This window comes from Rana temporaria, chromosome 4 (genome assembly GCF_905171775.1).
Source record: "Rana temporaria chromosome 4, aRanTem1.1, whole genome shotgun sequence".
In the NCBI taxonomy this organism is placed as follows: Eukaryota; Metazoa; Chordata; class Amphibia; order Anura; family Ranidae; genus Rana; species Rana temporaria.
The window spans coordinates 284,919,393-284,938,937 of NC_053492.1; positions in this window are offsets into that span (position 1 = coordinate 284,919,393).

Here is a 19,545-nt window from a genome sequence, read left to right on the forward strand (position 1 = left end):
GCCGCAATGATGTTTGTCTTTCCCTTTGGTTGCTCACACTAATGTAAACGCTGTCAATGAGAAGGCTATCTAAACCCCAAGCCATTCTCATAACGTATGAACCCATGAGTAAGTCGCGTGCCTGTGACGTAACGCGTAGGGAGGAGCCTGCGATCGAATCCGAGTGCATCGGATCGAGCTGAGGAAACAACATACTGAATGGCGATTTCATGCTTTACTGAAAGCCGGGATTCGTGAGTGCATATGTCAATGCTCTGATTACATTTTTTGATCTGTCATCGAATATTGCGCAATGAGATTTTTTCTCTTTTCTTTCATGCAATCCCTGTCTGTGAGTGCCTGTATCATCTGATCACAGCGGTGGAGGGCTGGATTAGCATTCAGATTGAAGAGAGTGATTTTTTCCCTGCATGGAATCCTGCTAATCACTGTGCACTAATTAAGGACATATTAGTAATTCACAGTTTATGGAGTATTCTCCCTGATTAGTTTTTCTTTGTACGTTTTATCACCTTTTAAGTTAATATTAGCGCATCTATATTTTATATGTTTCACTGTTTGGATTTGGTATCACTCAAGATAGCAGCTATATTATTTGTTTTTTTATTTAGGTGCACGTGGAATTGATTATTTAATTAGCGCTGTAGTATATTTTTCACAAAACATTGAGATACAACTAGAAACTCAATTGCCAAGGAGCCAAGCAGAGTCCAGCCAGCACACATAATAATAATAATAATAATAATAATAATAATAATAATAATAATAATCATAATATGTATTATCATACAATGATCATTTAATAAGTATAGGATATTTATGAGATATGGCTTATAAAAGAGCATATCACATAGTATTACACTTGTTTGATAGCCTTTATTTACAGCAAACAAAGTGCCCACAAATGTATATCTGTTAAGACAGTGAAAAGTCATAATTTTAGTTTCACAAAACAGTGAAAATCCATAGTTACTGTGTAACTACGGTATGTAAGTACAATCAAAACATATAAAGCGAGAAAACCTACATCAACCAATCCAAATTCGTTATGGGCGCTACACCATACCATTGAATCGGTTATTAGAGACCAGGTTTGGACACCACTAAGACACATATTACCAGGAAGGCAGATTCAATATAATACAGTATACATTTAATAGGTGGTTCAACTCAATTAATTCATATTATATTGAAAATAATATGTATTAAACAAACTAAGTTAGCATATGACACAGTGTTTGCAAATAAAATGTTCAGAGTATATTAATGATCAGGGCTTTTTTTCAGGGGGAACTTGGGGGAACTCAGTTCCACCACCTTTGGCTCAGACCCTTTGGTGCCTGCTCACCACAATCACTTGTAAACAGAGAAGTCTGGTTTCTTTGTTTACAAGTGACAGCTTTCTAACCCCCTGAACTCTGCACTCTGTATGTAATGCAATTCTGGTATTTAATGCCCCTTTAAGACCCTCCTACTGTTTGTGAAATCTGAACGGGTCGTGGTTGAGTTCCTGTACCTATTTTCTGAGAAAAAAAGCTCTGTTAATGATATGTTAGACTGCCAGTATCAACAGAAACGATGGTACAGGTACTTCATATAATACATTTGCATGATGAATATTTAAAGCCCACTAGCATCATTTTATGTATATTACAAGCCCACACACGGAACATGCTATTGTATTATAAGCCACAAGTGGGAAAAGCTGCTTACAATGCAAAGTCCCCAGGTTCCCTGAATGCAGTAAAAAAAAAAAAATGATATCCTAGTGTGTATATTGGATAGAGAGTCCTACATTTAGGAGGAACTAAGGGCCAGATTCACGAAAATTTCCGGCCGTGTAACGTAAACGGGTTACGTTACACCGCCGCAAGTTTTCTGTGTAAGTGCCTGATCCTCAAAGCACTTACCTGGAAACTTGCGGCGGTGTAACGTAAAGTCGTCCGGCGCAAGCCCACCCAATTCAAATGGGGCGGGTACCATTTAAATTAGGCGCGCTCCCGCGCCGGACGTTCTGCGCATGCTCCGTCCGCAATTTTCCCGACGTGCTTTGCGCGAACTTACGGCGGCCCGACGTGTTTGTGAATCGCGACGTGCGCAACGTACTTACGGTGGATCGCCGTAACTGCTAATTTGCATACCCGACGCTGGAATATGACGCAAACTCCCCCCAGCGGCGGCCGAAGTATTGCATCCTAAGATCCGACGGTGTAAGTCAATTACACCTGTCGGATCTTAGGGCTATCTATGCGGAACTGATTCTATGAATCAGCCGCATAGATACGACAGAAGATACGACGGTGTATCAGGAGATACGCCGTCGTATCTGTTCTGTGAATCTGGCCCTAAATACCCACTTTATTATAACCTTAGAGCATTACAATTTAAAAGAAAGATGATAAGGACAATTACCGTACTTTTTAAAATCACTACATTATTAAAAAAATCAATCAAATAAAATGATTCAAAGGATAAAAAAGTAATGAAACATAAGTTCCATTGCCAATTCCTTGCTTTGTTTGCAATTATGTCATTGTGCCATATGCAATCATGTCATTACAATGATGTTGCGGTGCTTATAGGGCCTGTTTCACCTCCAGCAGCACTGAGTACAAGCTTCCAGCCTGAGAGCCCATTCACACAGGGGCAACACAACTTCTATCACGACTTTGGGAGACAACTTGGACACGACTTGAGTATGAATCATCAGGCAACTTCAAGTTGCCTCCAGGACAGTACAAGGCAACTTCAAGTCGCCTCCAGGAAAGGAGGCTTTCCAGTGGCCAATCAAACAACAATCAGCTCTGTGGGAGGGAGGGGGAGGGAGGGGTTTGCCTGAGAAATGTATGTTATCTTCCTGTATTGTTGCTTCAGTTAAGACAGTGATCCGACTTCTGAGGCGACTTCCATTGAAATCTATGGGTACAAGTTGCCTACAAGTTGCCTACAAGTTGGATTTAAGTAGTACAGAAACCTTTTCTGAAGTCGGAGCGACTTCAGTAGTGTACATTAAGACAGCTCCCATTCACTTCCATTCATTTTCTCGACCGCGTGACTTGGGGCAACTTGGGGCGACTTGAAGTCGGATCCCAGGTCTCCCCAGTGTGAACCGGCTCTTAGGTGTAAAAGCATGTCTGCTGTGATAAAATTCACATTTAGCATTTCAGTAGACTATGGTCTGTTTTCTTTCTTCCGTTTCCTCTTTGTCATCTCCGAAGTATAAATTATTTATCAGAACGGTTTAATCAACTTTTCTCAAATTACTTTATGGCTTGCTGCAAAAAAAGTAATACTTTTATATTTAAAAAAAAAAAAATTCTTTGCAAACCTTATTTTACAGTGTGATTGGACCCTTAACCTCCCTGGCGGTATGATTCTGTCTGGAATTACGTACCAAAAGCGGTACATTTATTTTTCAAGGAAATTTGGCGTTTTATACTGTAGGCCTGTAATTTTTAGAAATAACTCACTTAAATCTGACCAAGCAAGATTCTAATAGGCATCCCGGGTATGATTTTTTTTTTAAAACAAAATTATAATATAATAAATAATTATAAATAATTATAACAAATAATAATATAATTATAATAAAAATTATTCAATAATGTAATCAACTCAAAATCACTGAAATTTGCTCAGTTGCAGAATTGTCGCTGTCATTATTATTTTTTTTTATGACGAATTTCCCCACAAATCGCTATCGCACATTTCTGCAAGTGATTATAATTTATTATCGCTGTTTTCTAGCTGCTCTAAAACCATTTTTGACATAAAGGGACACTTTTGGACAATCTACAGTTTTTAGGCAGAAATTACATTTTTTATTTTTATAAAAGTACATGTAGGGCACTGGGCAGACCACTAGGGACAAGGGGGGTGTGTATTTTTTACATACAGTACTGTAATCTATAAGATTACAGTATACTGTATGTAAAGTGTTTGTTTACTTTTTTGAATTTGGCGCCGTTCTCCGCCCCCGTGCGTCGTAACGTCCCAGGGAACGGAGATCGGCGGCACACGGGGACTGTGAATCGAGCGAGGAGGTCCCGCTCGCTCACACAGCGGGGTGGCATTGCCTGTGGATCCAGCGAAAGGTAAGCCGCGCCGCTGCACGTCCACCCCGAGCGTGACTCAGGGATACCGATTTTAGCATTGAAAACCAACCCCGAGTCACGCTCGGGTTTACCGCCAGGGAGGTTAAGCCCTGTACACATGCTCGGTTTTCTCGGGTAAACCAAGCGTGTGTACGAGGCTTTCAGGTTTCTCGTCTGGAAATCTGGCCAGAATCTCGACGAGAAAAATAGAGATCCTGCTCTCTATTTTCTCGTCGAGATTCTTGTTAGTCTATTTCTCGACGAGAAACCCGAGAGTGTGTATACTTACCTATCGCCGCGGAAACTCGCGCATGCTCGAAATGACTTTGACGCACGCGCGGTAGCTTCCAAGGCATAGGTAGGGTAAAGCAAGATGGCGGCGACGGCATCGAATGTGACGAGCGCATGCTCATCGTACGCGATGACGTCACTGCGTTCTTGCCTTTCAAGAGAACTGCGGTTCTTTTGAAAGGTCTGTGTGTACACTCGGGCGGCAAGAGATTCTTGCCAAGAATCTCGTCGGGGAATACAATGTTTTTTTTATGACGAGATTCTTGCCCGTGTGTACGAGGCCTTAAAGTTGAAAATAAACACTTATACAATCTTCAGAAGTTTACTTTACAGAGTGAACAGTGCCTGAACCTTTCAGTAATCAATCCTAAACACAAACTTCATTAATACTGCATAATGCATGCATCTATATTATGGGGCTCTGCAGTATTAATGAACTTTGTGTTTTTATAAAAAAAACTTTTTTTACTGATAATGCAGCTTTATTGGGTTTATATTTTGTACACAGACATGTTTTTCAGCAACTCTCTCACATCATTTATTACTCATTGTTAAAGTGAACCTTAAGGGCCCAAACTATGAACACCAAAGTATTTTCCTATTCTGAACAAGCAGTAAAGATAATAAAAAAAACAACAACAAAAAAACCTAGTCACCTCTGTAGCTATAGGCATTATGGAGAAATTCATTTTTACAGTTTACAACAGAAGCCCTAAAATCTTTTTCCTTTTCCTTTATCAGAATCTTGCTCACCTTCCAGCCTGCCAATGTAAACACACAACAGGTTTTTCTAAGCTGTCAGAAACTGACCAAAGCCCAACTTTGCTGTAATATTTGAAGATGTTTGAGAATTAAATAATTTACATGAATATCAGCTAGAAAGGACAGGGATGGCTTTTAAAGCTCTTTTACTGCTTGTTAGGAATATGTAAAAAGTTTATTGTCCATAGGCTGGACATAAGTGCACTTGATGGCTTCATTCATATGGATGTTTGGAGACACAGGCAAGGTCTAATGTAGAAGTGCCAGTTTTTTTCCATTGGCGGGAATCTGTAGGTGGTACATGCATGGTGGTGGTACATCTTTGTCCCAGCTGTAATTTTTTAATGTAGTATTTGAATGCATTTGAATTTCCTCCCTTTTTAGGGCTGAAGCCTCGTACACGACAGGTTTTCCAGTCGGGAAAACTGCAAGGAGAGCTTTTGGCCAGGAAAACCGGACGTGTGTATGCTTCCTCGCAGTTTTCCCATCAGGAAAACAGACGGAATCCAGATGGGAAAATAGAGAACGTGCTCTCTATTTTCCCGTCGGGATTCCCACCGGCTTTTTTTTCTCGCCGAATTTACTAATACTCTATGGGAAACACTGCGAGGCAGTGCCGATGGAGCATACACATGGCCAGGATTCCCGGCCAAAGCTCCATGGCAGTTTTCCTGACTAGTTCTCGGTTTTCTCCTCGGTTTTCATGGCAGACTTTTTACAGCCGTGAAAACCAAGCTTGTGTACAGGGCTTCATTCATACTTATGCCAGCCCTTTAAAAACAATTTGCAGTGGTTCATTTTTCCGAAGGCGGTTGACAGGCAGCTGGAAAGCTATATGTCATATCCTCAGCTACTGTATAAACCCTAAAAAGCCTGCACCACCACACCACGACCCTGAGCATTACATGCAGTTGGAGAGCAATTGTGGCACAACTCCATTTAATTGAACGGTGGGGTAAACAGTTTTTATAAAGAAAATGCTAAAAGTGGGAACCAGTTTTTTTGGGGGGGAACACCCCCCCCCCCCACCGGGCCACCGGTGGAGTGCCACTAGCATAACTGCACCCAACCCCCCCCCCCGGGATGGCACGGCACTAACACCTCCAGCAAACCCCCCCATCACCCGCTGTCCTTACCCTGGATGTGGGTGGTGACAGCTGAGGCGGCCATCTTCCAGCCCTGTCCTTAAGCATGGCAGACTCAGGGAAAGCTACTCCGGTGTCCTCTCCTGGAGCAACTTCCATGGTGCGTCTCCTCTCTGCTCCTCCCGGTGCAAGGCGTCCATTAGGATCACCTGATGTTTTGGACAATCAGGAAATGGGTTTTATACCTGTTTCTCGATTGGCCGGGAGGAGGATTAGTGTTGCAACAGCGAATATTTATTCGCTCTCGCTACACACCTGGGTGGGCTCTGGTCGCATCCTCTGCGACCCGTGCCCACCCTATTTTGAAGCCAATTAGAGTCTCTGGCTCTAATCAGGTGCCTCAAAAAAAGCTGTCCACTGTAATTCATGCATCTGGTGCCTTAAAAGGGGCCGGACACATGAATAGAGGGTGGCCGCGGTGGCCGTGGATAGATTCATGCTATGCATGAATCTATCCACTGCATATAGGGGGTGGCGAGGAGAGAGGAGGCGATGCCCGAGCGCCCCTAATGGAGGGGCCGCCACTGGTGGGCACACTTGTATGGGTGCGTGGTCTTACCCCCCCCCCCCACCCTCCTTTACACATTATATGTAATTATTTTGCATTGAGAATTTCTGGTGTCCTGCCCCTTTACATTTCTTTTACACCTTTCTTCACAGGTGTCCAATCAGGTATATTGGACGTTTCTGGAAGGTGTGGCCCACGTTTTTTAGTTTCTAGAGGCGGCAACCAAGGTATTTTTGCTGTTGGTCAGGTTAGCAAAATAGCTAATCACCCTACCACCACCCTTGTATAAATTGTATATTTTTTTTTTAACATGAACAGAATGTTATTTTATTAAGAAAAATATATATAAAAAAAAGCAGTACAAGATATTAAGCATAACATGGAAGTCATGACAAGCACATGCAGGAAGTCTGACAATAATAAAAGGTCATATAACATATATCACAGAGTTGTGTATGACAAAACAGAACCAGGTCCATTAAGCAGTCCAGGGTTGCCAGTCTCTTTCATATTTCTTGGGAGAATTCCGATTTACATAAGTCAGTTTATACATAGGCAAAGCCGATTTTTCCCACGAACCTACAGAGGTGGGAGACCGGGAATTCCATTTTAGTATGATTTTTCTTCTAGTATAAAATAATAATAGCCTTTGGTCATCGTCATGGATGTTGAGGAGCAATAAAGTAGGGGAGACCGGTAAATCAAGATGGAGGCGGAAGTTTATGAGTTTGACCACTCTCGTCTAGAACTGGGCCACTTTGGGACAACTCCAGAACATGTGCATGTACGTGCCCACCGTTCCACCGCACCAAGTGCAGTTCGGAGATCTCTCTGGGTAAATGCCATGTAACCTCTGTGGTGTGAAAGACTCTGTGCAGGTATTTGACTTGAATCAACCTATCCTTAGATGATATCAGCGCCTTGGCATTTTCTCCAAGACAGTCATCAGAGTCTTCCCTGCCAAAGCTTGTTATGTCCTCCCTCCATTTGTCTAAATTGTAATTTGCTTACATTTTTATAACTAAAGCCTTGTACACATGATGAGATTATCGGATGAAAGAGCGTTCGTTTTTCTTTTTTTTTTTGCCTGCTAGTCTCCATATAGAAAATGAATAGGTTACTAAAGTACAAAAATTCTCATACGACAGAATAAAAATTCAGAAGTGATGTATTTGTATTTTGTATTTTCGGACGAAAACTGTACTGATTAAATTATTATTATTATTACTGATTACGAGAAAAAGTTTTGTGTTTTTTCCATTGGATAATTTCAGATGTACTAACAATCAGATTATCGTACGATCGCTTCAAAAGCGGTATTTTTTGTACAATATTCTGTTCGTGTGTACTAGGCCATGGTTTGCAGGAAAGAAAATCGCTCTACAGTATTTCCCTAACAACACAGTCAGTTTGATGGGGGAATCCCTCCCGCAGAGCTATTGTATTGTTTCATTGTGTGGGGGCTGGGAAACATATCCCCCCCGGGAGAACACAGTGATTATTGCTAGTGGCTATGACAGCAATAATGGCATGTAAAATCTGGTAAGCTGGTTGTACCCAAGTTAATCGATCAATCAACTTGAGTACATTCAGCTTGCCCATCATAGGTGTGCACAGCCTATTATATTAGGGTGTGTACCTCAAATACATATATGTGTGTGCATGTGTATATATACTGGTGGTGTCAGTAGAGCAGTGGACGGTGTCAGTAGGGCAAAGATTGGTGTCAGTAGGGCAGTGGATGTTGTCAGTAGATTTTATTTGTATTCTTTTTTTTTACAAACTTTTTAGGAGCCCCTTGGGGCCTTTGTGAAATATAAGAGGTTTAAATAAGGGAATCTGCCACAGTCATTTTATGCCAAATTAATGGTGTTTGTGTGTTATTTGTTAATCTTTTATATATACAGTATATATATATATATATATATATATATATATATATATATATATATATATATATATATATATATATATATATATATATATATATATATTTTGTTCATGGTTGTCCTTGGGGGAGGTATATGTGGCCTACAGGCCCATGTATATATGTGCTTGTATATGTTGGAACCCCTTATGCAGTTTTAATGGGGACTAAAGTGGTCATTACAACACACATTCTACATGCATCATCCACTGTTGTCACCAACAGGAATACCACCCTACGAAATGACATGCAGCTATCACCGGAGTGCCTGCATGTTGGCAGGAAGTGGCTGCAAAGGGTCTGCAGATGATCAGCAGCACTGAGGTGCAACAAAGGATGAAAAAAATACATGAAAACATGCAAATTATTAAAAATAAAATTGGCAACCATTCATGATACACATTGCTTAAGCAAACTAAAAGCCATTCAGTTAGGGTTTACAACCACTCTAAAAATACTACAAGACTTTGGTACAAAAGGAAATGTTTAACTTAATTTAGCTGGTAACAGCATGCATGCTATTTAATTTACATTCACTCTAACATTTACATTACACCTCGGTATTCACATACCCTGCTCGAATAACAATATATAAACTTCTTAGTTTAGTCAACTGATGACTTTATCACCTTAGGCAGTGTCATTGTAGAAAAAAAAAAGTAGGGATTAGCATATGGAAGGTGAGGTTAATCCCTGTAATTTCTTACCTCCCTATCTATCTTCCTATGTTTACTTTGTGAAAGAACAATCCTACTCCATTATGGTTGGACATGACAGTTCCTTTCTCATATGGAGTGTCATTACTGGGCCTGGAATTTTGATGCACTCTTCAGAAAATAACTATAATTTAGATTTCCCACTGACTGCTTGGGGATTACTTTCCCACATTCCCAAAAAGAGTGAAAAAAAAAAAAGAAAAAAAGTAAACCAGTAACCAGAAAAACACCATAAAAAATAAAAAGGAAAGCTGACAAATTTAAATTCAAATGATACATTTTGGACATATCCACTACATATACAATATGTATATACAGTATGAATTCTCCTGCAAACATTGTTTAGGGGAAAGTTAGTTCTGAGAGCCTGGCTTGCCATTGCTGACCTGGAAATGCTCAAAATCTGGTTTCATTACTTTAAGTCGCTGAACAGGAATATGTTTGCAATATATTCTGACTTCACTGGCTACATACTTGTTCTCGGTCCTTGACTAAAAAAAAGTATTGATGTCCTAGGTCAACGGTACTGCTAGGCACCAGAAGGAATTTAGCTTTTACTTTGACTTGTCTCTGCTGCAAGACCCATGAGTGCCACTACAGTATACCCTTTTTGTATATATATATATATAGTAAGATTGGGGTGATTAAACTCAAGCGATAGGTGCGTTTACAATGAGTTACGCCAGTCCAAAACTGTATTTTAGAGCATGGCAGCCCATTTTTATTTAAAAACAAATCAAAGTACAGATAGCTCTTCCCACGAAGGGGGTTCTCACCATCACTGCAAATACAGAACATTAAGCCTTCTGGCTCTCTTATGGCAGCTTTACTGCTCCGAGTACCACTGCAGGGTCTTCCTGACCAACCAACACAGGCTCTGTACTTTAGCTCTGCATCTGTCCTAGAAGCTCCCTAGCTGTGCTTGTCCCTCCTGGACTCTCTATACAGCCTTTTGGCTGTTCCCGTCCCACACAGACTTCCTCTCAGGCTTGGGCCTTAAACCGTCCCAACCTGACCTTGATGTACAGCAGCATCTCACAGGGATCCTCTCAGACACACTCACCTCCTTCAGGAGGGTGGGGCCATGAGCTCTAAGGCTGGTTTCACACAGGCGTTCTGTTGTTTTAGTTCAGTTCATTCACGTTTTTTTTTTTTTAAACGGATCAAGATGTACATTTTTACATATGTTTTCATGTCCACTGACATAAGTTTTTTACAACAACTAAAAAGTGACTGAACTGAACTTCAAATACTGTATATAGCTGGTTGCTAAGGAGGGAGCAAGTCGCCGCGTCCTTAAGAACGGATGAGTCATCAGCTGTCAGCAGGGCTCCCAGCTGACAACAGGCCCTTTGGGTCTAGTATGGGTTCAAAAGGGGGTCCCCCACGCAATTTTTTTTTAAATATGGTGTGCGGTCCCACCCAAAATCCATACCAGACCCTTATCTGAGAATGCAGCCCGGCAGGTCAGGAAAGTAAAGGGAAAGGGAGGGGACGAACGAGCACCCCCCCTCCTAAACAATACCAGTCTGCATGTCCTCAACATGTCCTCAAAATGGGTGGGTGGGTGCTTTGGGGCAGGGGGGACTCTGCACTCGAGCACCCCAAAGCACCTTTCCCCCATGTTGATGGGGACAAGGGCCTCTTCCCAACAACACTGGCCGGTGGTTGTCCGGGTCTGCCGGTGGGGGATTTATCAGAATCTGGAAGCTCCCAGATCCCAGCTCCCCCCCATGTGAATGAGTATTGAGTACATTGTACCCCTACACATTTACCAAAAAAGCAGTAAAAAGTAAAAAAAAAAACAAGAGCACTTTTTTGACAAGTCTTTTATTACAAGCTCTGAGCTGTCTTCTCCTGCCACCATCTTTCTGATGAGATCACCCAGAGAGCCTGCCCTTGACATCACAGGGGGCGAGCTCTCCGGGTGACGTCATCTGATCGCCATGCCCCATGGCTATATAAAAGATGCCAGACAGCGGGCAACAATACAACAGAGCAAGACAGCCACAGTACAACAGCAGCTTTTTTTTTCTTTCGGGTAACCGGCGATGAGGAAGAAGACAGCAGTGGGAGAAGACGGTGGAGGGAGAGACAGCTCTGGGAGAGATGGCGGCGGGAGAAGATGGCTCAGGGAGAGACGGTGGCGGGAGAAGACAGCTCAGCTCTATTAATAAAGGACTTGTCCAAAAACCAGCTCTGTTTTTTTTTTACTTTTAACGACTTTTTTGGTAACCAGGTAGGGGTACGATGTACCTGATAACCTTTCACATGGGGAGGCCAGGATCTGGGGGTCCCCTTGTTAAAGAAAGCTTCCAGATTCCTATAAGCCCACCACCGGCCAGATTGGGGGGCGCAGAGTAAAACATTCATATATTGCAGCTTACATGTTCTTAGATGTGATGTTCTTTTTTCCAGGCTGAGTACAGTTTCTGCAAGTTATGTTGGAAAGCGCTGTGTAAACTATTATCACTATATAAATCCTGTAAAATAATGATAATAAAGTACAGAAAAATACCTGTTGATGATGATAGAAATCCAATATTCTTGTAATGTCTGAACAATGTTATCAGCTTTCCAATCTATCTTCTGGAAACTACACAGCCCCTCCTCCCTATGTAATGGAGATGAGGAGAGGAAGGGTGTTTGTGATCGTTTTCTGAAACCACGGGTTGTGTTGGGTTGCGTTGGGTTGCAAGCCATTGTGTTCTCCAGGCAAGGGGGGTGGGGTTGGAAGCTAGCCTCACCAGGAGAACACAGTGATTATTGCTAGCGGCTATACCAGGCGCTAGCCACTAATCCCATGTAATCGATCAAACAACTTGGATACATTCAGCCTGCCCATACATGGTTTAAATCTCTGCCAGTTCAGCAGGTATCTAATCTATGGCAGGCTTAAATCAGGAGAGCAGCCTGGGATGACAATGCTGCTCCTTCATTTAGTGTGAGTAAACGTTATGATCCCTAGGACCAGGAGTGGGATACTGACAGGATCAGCAGGTGAAAATAAAGGAAAAAACCCTCAATAAAGGAAACAAATGCAGCCAGGGACTGGTAAGATGCCGTAAACAATTGTTTTGTTTTTGGGCTTAGATACCCTCAAAAGCCCAACCTGGGAATTAGAGAAAAATCGATTCTGACAGTGGGGCTCCCCCACACTGCAAGGATTAAAGCGGATCTCCACTCTAAAGTGAAGTCGCGCTGATCGGCACCCTCCCCCCCTCCGGTGTCACATTTGACACCTTTCAGGGGGGAGGGGGGTGCAGATACCTGTCTACAGACAGGTATCTGCACCCACTTCCGGCCCTACGATACGGGCAAAAGACGGGTTTTTTTCTTACTTCCCGTCCGTCCCCCGTTGTATGCTGGGAACACTCGGCTCCCAGCACACAGCGGGAGCCAATCGTGCCTACACACCATCAGTTAAAAAAACGATCGTGTCAGAACGCGGTGACGTAAAGCACAACGACGTGCTGAAGAAAACAAAGTTCAATGCTTCCAAGCATGCGTCGACTTGATTCTGAGCATGTGTGTATTTTTAACCGATGGACGTGCCTACTAACGATCATTTTTTTCCCATTGGTTAGGAATCCATAGGTTAATTTTAAAGCAAGTTGGCTTTTTTTTAACCTAAGGTTACCTATGGGGCCTACACACGATCGGTTTGGACCGATGAAAATGGTCCATCAGACCGTTGTCCTCTGGTTAACCTATCGTGTGTACAAGGCCTAAGGGGTAGAGCAGCCATTCTCAACCTTTTCAACAAAGAGGAACACTTAAAATAACTTTCCAATCTCAGAGAACCTCTGCTAAAAATTATTATAACTACAACTCATGATACATTAGTGTGATGGTCAGTGGGAAGAATGCTTCAACATGTGTTCATTGGGAGGAATTACCCCCTTACAGATAGCCAAAAAGCTAAATGGTGTCAGTGGGAACTTGTCCAAATTGGCCCAGTATATATATGTATATCTGTGTGTATGACTGTGTGTCCCAAGCGTGTCACGATCCTACGGGGTAAAATGACCGCACAAGCCAAGCAGACTCTGGCTGGAAAAAAAGCGCCCAGAGGCGAGTCAGTTTGCATTAGTTGCGCTATACAAGTCATTCATTCATTCATTCATCTAAGAGAACTCCCAACAACCTCTGGAGAAACACTAGGGTTCCATGGAACCCAGAAACCCTGGGGTAGAGGAACAAGTGATATTAATTACCCAAGCAGTGTTGCCAACCTACCAGATTGAAATTTACTGGTACGACAACCAAAATTTACGGTCACCGCCAAGTTTTTGCTGGCATTTCACAAGTTACAAAATGAAATTTTTAGGTGCAAATTTTAGTATTTAGGCTACAAACAAGTATGCAAGGCAAATATCAATGTTATTTAAGGTAGATATTAAGGTAAAAACACATATTTTTGTTATTTGACATAATTAGGGCAAATTATTTAGTCCAATCACCTCCTGCCTCCATTACCTGTCACCATCTCCCCCTGCCTCCAATCGCCCCCTACCATCAACACACCCTGCCACCATTGCCCCCTGACACCACCCCCTTTCTCTGCCACCACCCCCTCTCTCTCTGCCACCACCCCCTCTCTCTGCCACTATCCCCCTCTTTCTGCCACCATCACACCCTGCCACCATCACACCCTGCCACCATGCCCCTCTGCCACTAATACTACTTGCTCAATCCCCCTCTGCCACCATCAGGCACAATCAGACCCTGCCACCATCCCCCACTATCCCCCTCTGCCACCAATACCACCTGCTCCATCCCCCTCTGCCACCATCACCTGCTGTCACCGTCGGCTGGGCTGTCACTCCATCCCCGACTCCCCCGATGCCCATGGATTGCAGGGCTCCTCCATTCTTCCGCTGCATGCTGCTCAGCCTCTGAGTCCTGCTCCAGTTCTCCTGGTAGTGAGTTTAAATGCTGACGTGCCTGTCAGGATGTGCAGCGCCGCACAGCCTCTGTGAGATCTGTCCCCGGGCACATTCCCGTTACTATGGGCAATTAAAGACGGGGAAAAAAATGGCCTGTTTTTACGGGCTGCCCGTAAAAATACGGCGTTGGCAACACTGTGCTGGAGAAAGAAATAAAGTAGATTTTACCCCTTATTTATGCCCACACCCAAGCTTAACGACATGTAACCGTTGCAGTGCAAGGGTATTTTTTTTTTATTCTTCCCAGAGTTTGGCTTTAAGGTAAGCTGGATAAACATTCTGTCTGTAACACTGTTGCTGTCTTTTCTGAGTAACATTAGCAGTTCTGTGTTTTATTTGTAGTCTTTAGTTCATGTATATAACCTGGACCTGGATGTATGTCGCTTAAATATACACGTGAGGCTGATTAATTAAAAAGTTGAGAGCAGTCACTAAAACAATTGTGTGAATATACCAAAATTGTCCAGTGATTTAAAAAGCAGCTGCACATGATTAGATATTCAAAGTGAACAGGAATTTGCTTATTACACGATTTGATAAATAAAGTTACTATTTACACAATTTTTAGCAAATCATCCCTACTGCATAAACTGTTAAGCAGCTAGCATACACACGCCTCCTACAAAATTTGTACATGTGTATTTTCCTCCTATGTTGGATTTAACAGCCCTATAAGCCAGCTCAATCTTTATCATTCGAAACTATTACTGTTATTTTTATTTTTAGTATTCGCTAGGGATAGTATTGCTGATTCATCACTTTTTGATTTGACTGAATATTGGCACATAGATCTGTCAGCCTATTCTGAATCAGACAATTCTGGAATCCAGGCAGTCACGGGTTGATTTACTAAAACTGGAGAATGCTAAATCTGGTGCAGCTGTGCATGATAACCAATCAGCTTCTAAATTCAAGTGGTTCTAAATGCTCAAGGTTTTTTACCTTCATGCAATCTAAGCATAAAGGTAAAAAAACATATCCGTGCAGCAGCCCCCCTAGGTCCCCTAATACTTTGAAAGATACCACACTCTCCTGTGCTAAGAAATAAGTCCCAACTAGGTGTCAAACTCCTATCTTGACATCTTAATGTATGTGGATGCAGAACTCCTCGCTGCCTTCCACAGACTGGGGATGTCCAAGTTGACTGCAAGTATAGGACAATACAGATGGTGCTTAGGCCAGACTTGAGAGGCATGGATTATGACCACAAGAGCTCCTCACCCATACTAATAGCCATCCAGACGAGGCTTTGAAGAAGATGAAAACCTCGAAACGCGTTAGCCGATGTGTCTACAAGCATTGCGAATAAGGTTTTAATCAGTTGATGTTATGTTAAAGCTATGATGCAAGCTTTGGTTTGTGAGTATATTCACCTCCATTTTTTATTATTCAATAAAAACATGTATTGAGCATAATGCGCTAGACATACACGCCATCTGTATTTTCCTATACTTGCCCCCTAATACTTACCAGAGCCCCATCGTAACCCAGTGAAGTGCACAAGAGCCTCGGCTCTCTGAAGACTTGCCCCCCATTGGTTGAGACAGCAGCAGGAGCCAATAAGTAGAGAGAGGGGGCTGGGCCGAGTCGCAGCTCAGTGTGCAAATAGACATGCAGGGAAGCGGCTTGAGATTGAGCCCGCTTCGGTCCCCCCACAGCAAGCTGCTGGCTTTGGGGTCACTTGACAGGAGGGAGGGGCCAGAAGTGTCAGTTGGGAACCGGGAAGAGGTGGATCAGGGTTGCTTTGTGCAAAATAATTGCACAGAGCAGGTGAGTATGACATGTTTGTTATTAACCACTTAAAGACCTCCTCATAGCAGTTTTACTGTTACAGAGTGGCTCTCCTGTGCAAAATCACATTTATTTTATGATTCTGCACTTCTGCCTGCAGGGCGCGAGCTCACACCCTCCAGTAAGCCACTTCTGCTGTGATTATTTAATGTTCAATCAATCATCAGTAAAACACACAGAACTGAGATCTGTATACTACCGCAAGTATCGCAGCAGTGCCGTATAGCAAAAAATTGCCTGATCATGAAGGGAGGGTAAATCAAGAGGTCAAAATTGCCTTTGACATCATTTTAAGGTTGTTTAATTAAAGCGGTTGTATACCGCTGGCTTTTTTTATTCCTTCTGCAAGGTAAAGTCATAATGTGCTAGTATGCATCACACACTAGCACATTATGTAAAACTTACCTTAAAACAAAGCTGTTCCAGTGCCGCTAAGTCAGCGCTGCAGGGGATTCCATCTTCACTTGTCTTGCTTCCGGGTACGCGGGCTCCGGTTCTGTGACTGGCCAGAGCTGCAATCATGTCACTCCCGCACATGCGAGCGGGAGCCGCTGTTTATGGCAGGGCTCTGAAAAAACGGCACAGGTGGCCGTTCCTTAACCTCCCTAGCGGTATGATTATTTCAGATTTTAGGTGCTGAAAGTGGTACCATTATTTGCAAGGAAATTTGGCGTTTTATACTGTAGACCTGTAATTCTTAGGAATAACTCACTTAAATCTGACCAAACAAGAGTCTAGTAGGCATCCTGAGTATGATTTTTTTTTTAAAACAAAATTATAATATAATAAATAATTATAAATAATTATAACAAATAATAATATAATTATAATAAAAATTATTCAATAATGTAATCAACTCGAAATCACTGAAATTTGCTCAGTTGCAGAATTCTCGCTGTCATTACTTTTATTTTTTTATGATGAATTTCCCCACAAATCGCTAAGTGATTCTAATTTATTATCGCTGTTTTCTAGCTGCTCTAAAACCATTTTTGACATAAAGGGACACTTTTGGTTGCTATGGACAATCTACAGTTTGCAGGCAGAAAGAACAGTTTTTATTATATAAAAGAACATGTAGGGAACTGGGCAGACCACTAGGGACATGGGGGTGTGTGTATTTTTTACATACAGTACTGTAATCTATAAGATTACAGTATACTGTATGTAATGTGTTTGTTTACCTTTTTGAATTTGGCGCTGTTCTCCGCCCCCGTGCGTCGTAACGTCGCAGGGAACGGAGATCGGCAGCACACAGAGGCACTGTGTGAATCGAGCGAGCAGCCGCTCGCTCACACAGCGTGTGGCATTGCTGGATCCAGGGACAAGGTAAGTAAACCATGCCTGTGGATTCAGCGAGGTGAGCCTGAGTCTGACTCTGGGTTACCAATCGCAGCACAGAAATTTAACCCCCAGTCAGACTCGGGAATACTGCCAGTGGGGTTAAAGGGGTTGAAAAGGTAAAAAAAAATTTGACCTTAAAGCGGAGGGCCCCCCAAAAAAATGTTTTTAAAAGCCAGCAGCTACAAATACTGCAGCTGCTGACTTTTAAAAAATGAACACTTACCTCTCTAGCGCGCCGCAAAGTCGGCAGACGAGGACGAGCAATCGCTCGGTCCTCGGATGCTGCCGCCGCCATGCAGGAAGTGAAGCCTTGCGGCGGGCCGTGACTCCCGTGGGATTCAATACCCGGAAGTGGTGCAAATAACTGTTTTATACAGGTATGTGCACCCCCCTCCCCCTGAAAGGTGTCAAATGTAACACCGGAGGGGGGAGGGTCCCAAAAAGCAGAAGTTCCACTTTTGGGTGGAACTCCGCTTTAATGCATTCTATGCATTAAGGTGAAAAAACATCTGAGTATTAGCGCCCCCCCCCCCAGCCCCCCCGGTTACTTACCTGACCCCTCGAAAGTCCTGCGCTGTGAACGAGCAGGCTTCTCGGCCGTTTTCCCGACTCATTCAATGGTTGATTGAAAGCAGTATGGCCATTGGCTTGCGCTGCTGTCAATTACATCCAATGACTCGGTGCACCGGGGCCCAGTGATACAGTGAGTGGATATGACCGCCGGCTGTATCACGGGAGCGCGCCTGCAAGCACGCATTGCGGGGGGAGCCGAGACAGCTGCAGTGGGACCCCAGAAGACCAGGTTCGGGGGCCACCCTGTGCAAAACGAGCTGCACAGTGGAGGTAAGTATAACATGTTTGTTATTTAAAAAAAAAATCCTTTAGTGATCATTTAAAAGTGCATACGCCAGTGATGTCACTGCCTGCAAATATGTACATGTTTAGGAGATATTTGGACTACCTATAGGTCAACCTTATTATAGGATGACCTATAGGTAAAAGTCAGTAAAGGAAGTTCCCCCCACTTTAAGCTGCACTTGAAACTGCACCAGATTTTACACCAGTTTTAGTAAATAACTCCATAGCCTATATGATTTTCTCTGCAGATTGGGTAGTTTAACATGCAAGGAAAAATAAAACAAAAACAGCAATTTGAAGCTTTGCCAATTTTAGTTTTCATACCAATCTGCTCATTACTAGTTGCATCAGTATAGTGATAATTATCAGCAATTAGAAACATCACCTTAATATTATTTACTAAGGGTAGTAAATTCCATTTGTTGGGTTTTATTTCCTAAGTATTTGTTTTTGCACCTAATTGAAACTTAAACACATTAAGGTCTATAGAAGGTTAACTCTTCAGACAAGTCCTCCTTTGGTGTTGCAGTCATCCATGCTCATAAATAAATAGTTAAGAGAAGTGTGAGCACAGCCACATAGTGTGTGAAATGTTGAGATAAGTGGTAAAAAGTAAACTTTACTGAAACTTGTAAAGCCAAATCTGTTTTTTCCCATCCTTTAAAAAAAAAAAATGATGTTCTCCTGGCTGGTGTGATGCACCTCTGCCATGCATTGCTGGTGTGATGTACCTTTGCCATGCATTGCTGGTGTGATGCACCTCTGCCATGCATTGCTAGTGTGATGCACCTCTGCCATGCATTGCTGGTGTGATGTACCTTTGCCATGCATTGCTGGTGTGATGCACCTCTGCCATGCATTGCTAGTGTGATGCACCTCTGCCATGCATTGCTGGTGTGATGCACCTCTGCCATGCATTGCTAGTGTGATGCACCTCTGCCATGCATTGCTAGTGTGATGCACCTCTGCCATGCATTGCTGGTGTGATGCACCTCTGCCATGCATTGCTAGTGTGATGCACCTCTGCCATGCATTGCTGGTGTGATGCACCTCTGCCATGCATTGCTAGTGTGATGCACCATTGCCATGCATTGCTAGTGTGATGCACCTCTGCCATGCATTGCTGGTGTGATGCACCTCTGCCATGCATTGCTGGTGTG